The following is a 6,039-nucleotide window of genomic DNA, read 5'->3' on the forward strand; positions in this document are numbered from 1 at the left end:
CATTCCTGCAAACCGTGGGGAAGGTGGTGGGATTCATTCCACTAATAATGACTACTTTTATGCCCTAGTAGGTTTATTCCTGTTTGTTCTGGACCTGTGCTTTTTTTTTTTTTTTGCCTGCTTCTCTACACCAGCTTCTCAGAATTCGATTTTCATTTTACTCCCTTCCTCAAAGTATTATTTGCAACTGAATAGAAAAATGCTACAGGCTGAGCAACAAGGGCACTATATATAGCAAGAGCAGGGCAGTTTCCCACTCTAATCATCTCCTGCTTTTATGTAGATAGTAAATGATGGGCCACAGAGGGAATTGCCTTTCCTCTCGAGGAAATGCATGTCAAAGGGGTTTAAGGCTGCATCCTGCCCACACCAAGGGAAGGTAATTTTGGCTTGTGTGTTTTCCTAGGCTGAGGAGTTGCAGATGAGATCTTTCGTCTGAGCACTGAGAGCCCATGTTTCACAGTAGAGTACTTATTATAGCAAATAGTGGCATTCCCAACTTGGAGCAACAGGCAAATTTCACACAGAAAAAAAAAAAAAGTGGGGCATTCACTGATGTCATCCTCCTGCTGTCCCCATTGCCAACGTACCCCTCCGAGCCTTGGAACCAGTCCATGCCTTCTCCGGTGCCTCGGCTCGGCCCTGGCGGAGCCTGGGCCAGCACTAGCCTCAAGGCTACCATTTGCTTTGTTTGTGCTTCAGGCTCGTTCTTCTGCCTTGCCTCCCCCGAGCCAGTCGAGTTGCCTGTGCATTTTTTCCTCTGCCCAGTCTGCTTTGCTGCCTTCATCAGGTCTGGAGCTGTTCTGCTGCCTGCTCTTTTTACAGCTGTCCAAGTGAGCAGGAATAGTTGAACCAACAGTCCAATTTAGCCGGCTCTGGTCACTTGGGTCCTAAAACTTAAACACAGCATGCAAAAGCTTAAGCAGCAGTGTTGCTGATGGGGCTCAGCCCCATATCCACACAAATCCATGGTAATCTAAAAGCAGCTCAATGCCTTCTCTTAATGTTAATGTCAGCCTGCTTCAGCTGAGATGGGGGCTGAAGGAGCTGTGAGCTGTGTGCGTGCCTTGACAGAGAAAGTTTGTGATCTAAATGTTTTATAATGTGCAGACTGAAAACTGTTAGAAAGTTCAACGTAGTGGATCTGCATTTACCTGTGCAGAGCTATGAGGCACAGGTTAATGCCCAGCTCCAGAAGCGACTGAGGTGCTGCACTGCGAAGGGGCAAAGCAGATGCTGAGGCAGGGCAGTCAGTTAAATTTTCTGCCCAGCCTAAGGGCTGTTTGCGTATTTTATCCACTGGCTGATTAATGTAAAATACAAAAGCGTTCTGCCTTGCAAGCAGGGAGTGGAACTGCATTCTCCACCCTCCCAAAGGATGACTTAAATATGAAGCCACGGTGACATGCTCTTAATTTGCTTCTGCCTGATCAAATGCATTTTTAATTCTTTAATGCAAAATAGGAAGGCACCAACATAAGAGCTGGAGACCTCCAGAAAAGCCTCAGACAGGGTGGCTAGAGACCTCTTCTGGGAACACCAGCAACTCTCCTATCTTTTGCGGATTTAAAATCATACTCCCCATGTTCAAAGTGGCCACCTAACTCCTGAGCTACAGGATGAACGGAGATAGCCTCCTCGCAGCCACGTGCTGAAGAACACCAGCCTGATTGTACAGGACTTGTGGACAACAGCAAAGGTACAGGTTTAGTCACCTAAGGCATACAAGTTCTTCATGAGGCACTGCTGGATTTCAGCAAACTTTGGGAAGCCACTGTTGAGGAAGAATTTTCTTATACCCTTCTGACTACATGAAAAACAGACAAATCTACTGGTCTTTCAAAGATAAAATAAAACCTGGGCACATTGTTTTCTCCAGAGGTCTATTCATCACATGCAAATCATTTCAGAGTCGCTCCTCCTGAGGTGCTAAGATCACCTGCTGTGGTGTTTCCATTGCAGGCTTGCTATGACCCTAGTCACTGATGCCTTCCATTTAAGTCACTGCAGATGAACACACTGAAAGCCAGTAAGCAAATGGGAGAATTGTTGGTTGCCAATGTTTCCCTATTCCTGCCACCATTAAAAGCAGCCAGCAATCTGCTGTGTTTGCAGGGTGAAACAGACTACAAACTTTTTAATTGTCAATCCAGAGCTCACCTAAAAGATTTAGGGCCAAATATTCCTGTTGCTTACATCAGCGTATAAATTTACAATTTCATCCAAGTTAATGTACCGCCAGGTGGTGGATTTTGTCTGAGATCTCGTTATTTGTTGGCCTTTTATTTATATTCAGCCACTGTGTGTGTGCACAAGTACAAAGCAGTAATTTTAGCCAGCAATGAGAGGGGAGTTTGCTATATAAATCAGTATTTCTTAGTCAATACGTTGCAACCTCTGAAGGGGTTATAAAAACCATCTGGGGGCTTGTAAAGCACTGAGAGTTTTATAACAATCTAAAGCAAAGAAAATGTCATTTCTTCCACTCTCCACATAGCAGCACCATTCTCTTGGCTACCTGTCAAAACCATACATGAAACAGTAAATTCTATAGGCTTATCACTTTTACCATAATTTTTCACTTTAGCTTTATAAAACAAGTATGGGGACTGTGAAGTTCCTTTAACTATAGGATTTCCAATCTGAACTACTTGAGACATGGTGCTGTAAAATTTTTGGCTTCAAAAATCGGTAGTTTTCATTAATGGCCTCCGCCTTAGTCTTCTCCTAAGCTGCTTGTTAAAACTAGAGCCTATTTTGTCAAGCTTAGGCTTGTTTGTGTTGGAGCCATTTTTTCTATTTCACTGCAACTTTCTGCCTGCCAGCTTCCTCTTTAAGCCTAAATCACAGAGGGAAACATCAACATTTCCCTCTGTGGGAAGAGATGTTTTGCTTCAAATGGAAAAAAAATGGATGAGATTTCCTGTATCCTCATTAGCAACTCGGTGTACGGTTTGAAATCTGCCCTTTCTAAGGTGAGATACCACCTGAAGAACCTCTATGCTTTTAAGCACAGCCTCACAGCACATGCAGCTTGTCAGTGGATTTTGCTTTCATGTACACATCTTTAATCTCTTTGCATAGGTACTTATGTATGAAATTAACTCCTGTAGTGACCAAGTGTATTCCACATGCATCCACTTAAAGGAATCTACACCAGATCTTGCAATGCCTCCTGTGGCTGTGTCTTTAGCAGTTTAAGCCAGTCTAGCTCCTGGCTGCCATGGGCCTGGCTGCTTTGTTGTTCCAGTGGTTCCAGCATTCATCAAGGCCCTCAGAAGGCTCCTTCAGAAAATAAATTCAGGGGGAAAAAAAAAAAAAGCTCTATCTTCAGTATTTTTCCCTGCCAGGATGAGATGGGCCAAAAAAGGGCCTGGCAATTAGCAGAGCTCATGAAGCCCTGAGACCCTCCAAGCAGTAGGAGCAAAAGGAAGGGATGATATCGCTACCCTTTTGGCAGCTGTCAGTTGATTGGGCCAATTTCATGCAGTTTAACCACTTGTTAATGAGGAGAAACAGTGATTTCTTGCCTGGGTGAGAGGTGATTGCCTACAGCTACTTCAGTTTCTAGCTATGGGCTACTGAGGCAACAAGAAAGAGGAAGAACGGCATTGCCTTCTGGCTGCGACACTTTAGCTCCAGTTTCACTGGGTTGGAACTGTGCTGTCCAAACTCAGTGTAATCAAAACTGAGCCTGTTTCACGGTAAATTGTTTGGAATGTAACTTCCCTTATCCTTGTACTGTTTCTATTGAAGACAGGCTACAAAGTTTGCATCTGCAAAGGCGGGCTTTGGGTCCAAGCTGAGGGTATTTGGTATTTTGTTGTTGGTTTAGGTCTTCTTCTAGAGCCAGGATTCTTGCCCCAAGATCTGCGTGCAACTGGCTAGTCATGGTCTGGCTCTTCTACCTCCTTCCCATTAAGGAACCAAAAGGCTCCTAAAACCATTCAATACGTTTTTATCATGTGGTTTTCATGTTAAGTAGTTGGGCAGAAAATCTGACATGGTCTACATAGCTTTCTCTCTCCATCCATGTGAGAAAATGAAGACTCAAAGCTTGTCTCTGCTAATACGATAACCATCACACAAAACAGGTTGTTGTTGTTATTGCTTTGTTTTTAATTCATCTCTATTCTCAACTCAGAGATGGATCTGTGTTTGCAGAAGTGATGGTATGAAGTAGTTTGGGAAGAAGAAACGTGGACAATGTTTAACGGAAGTAGAAAAATTGAGCTAGTTAGTAAATGGCTTTTTAGGAAATAGCCCAAGAAACATCTACCTCAGCTGGCACTGCCTGTGGAGACGCTGTTCCTTGACAAGTCAGCCTGCTGGTGCCAGCACCTTGTTCCAACCCAATTCCCCTTGCCTGTGTTAAGGCTGAGCCGCCACACTCTGTTGTCTCCCTCACCCTGACTACCAGCATTTTGCCCGGGCACACGGTCTCTCCACAGTTCCAACTCTCTGCCCACCCTGAGGGACACCAGGCTCTCCACCGACAGACCTGCTGATGCTGCTGTTTGGTCTCATGCCAGGAGGTGGGTTATTTTTTATCCAGAAGAGTCCAGACTCCTGAGGGAAGAAATGTGGTTTACAGCATACTTGTCCTGTTTCTTCAAAGCTGGACTGCTCCATGCATCAGGAATTTTTTGGAAAACAAGCACAGAAAGGATGACTTAACAAAGCAGCATGTCCTCTGCTGGACCAACGCACTGCCTGCTTCTCTGGGGCTGTGGGCAGCCCTGTTTGGGTAAGAATAGTGGGAATTCCCTCCTGTGCTTTGTCAGCTGAGGCATCAGGGGCTTATCAGTCAGTGTTAAGATACACATGTGCTTTCCCAGGATTATTTTGTCCTGTCACACTGCCATGCCCATGCCATCACACTGGAGGGTCGGTTTGCCGCTCAGATACCACTTACATGGTTCACAGAATCATAGAATGGTTTGGTCTGGAAGAGAACTTAAAGTCCATCCAGTTTCAAACCCCTGCCATGGGCAGGGACACCGCCTACTGGATCAGGTTGCTCAAAGCCCCATCCAACCTGGCCTTAAACACCTCCAGGGATGGGGCAGCCACAGCTTCACTGGCCAACCTGTGCCAGTGCATCACCACTCTCACAGGAAAAAAAAATTATTCCTAATATCTAATCTCAATCTTCTCTCTTTCAGTTTAAAACTGTTCCCCTCGTCCTATCCCTGCACTACCTGATAAAGAGCCCCCTCCCCAGCTTTCAAGTAGTCCCCTAAATCTCAGTGCCATACAGGGGATTAAGGTCCTGGTCCATGTTTCCTACCTTCTTTTGCTGGAGGATGTGGGCACAGCGGCCCCAGCCAGAGGGGCACCACACAATGATGCCGGGATGGGAGAGGATGTGCCCATTTGGCGCAAATCCTTTCCTTCCAACTCCCACAGCACCACTGCCAGGAAGCGACCTCATGGAGTCTTGGGACATTGCAGCCTGTGGCCTCGGTGGTCTGGGTCCCCTCGCTGTGCCCTGGTTCATCAGCAGTCCTGCCAGGCTGGGCTTTGCCCCCAGTGGCTGCAAAGCTGCCTAGAATCATAGAATCGCTAAGGCTGGAAAAGACCTCTGTGATCATCAAGTCCAGCCTTCAAGCCCCAAGGGGAGGCTTGGAGCTTTTCCTTCTCCCCAGAGGGGTGAAAGCTGCTGGTGGGGCTTGGGAGGGATCCCAGGGTTGTGTGGGGGAACTGGCAGTGGGACAGAGCAGGGAGCCTCAGTGTGAGGGGCACAGCCACTGGGATGCCCTTGGGGTTGCTCCCCTCGGGCGGGCGAGGGGCTGCGCTTCAGCCAGGGCACGCGGGGGGGCAGCCGGGGGGGGTCAGACTTGGAGGTGCAGGGTCAGTGTTGGGGGGTGTTCAGACTTTGGGGTGCAGGATCAGCCTGGGGGTCGTCAGCCTTTCTTTGGGGGGTATTCAGACTTTGGGGTGGGGGTTCAGCCTTTGGGGTGGGGGTTCAGCCTTTGGGGTGCAGGGCCCGCCTTGGAGGATAGCGGGATCAGCTGCGGGACGGAGCCCCATCTCGGG

The sequence above is a fragment of the Phaenicophaeus curvirostris genome, chromosome 10, assembly GCF_032191515.1.
Source record: "Phaenicophaeus curvirostris isolate KB17595 chromosome 10, BPBGC_Pcur_1.0, whole genome shotgun sequence".
NCBI lineage: Eukaryota > Metazoa > Chordata > Aves > Cuculiformes > Cuculidae > Phaenicophaeus > Phaenicophaeus curvirostris.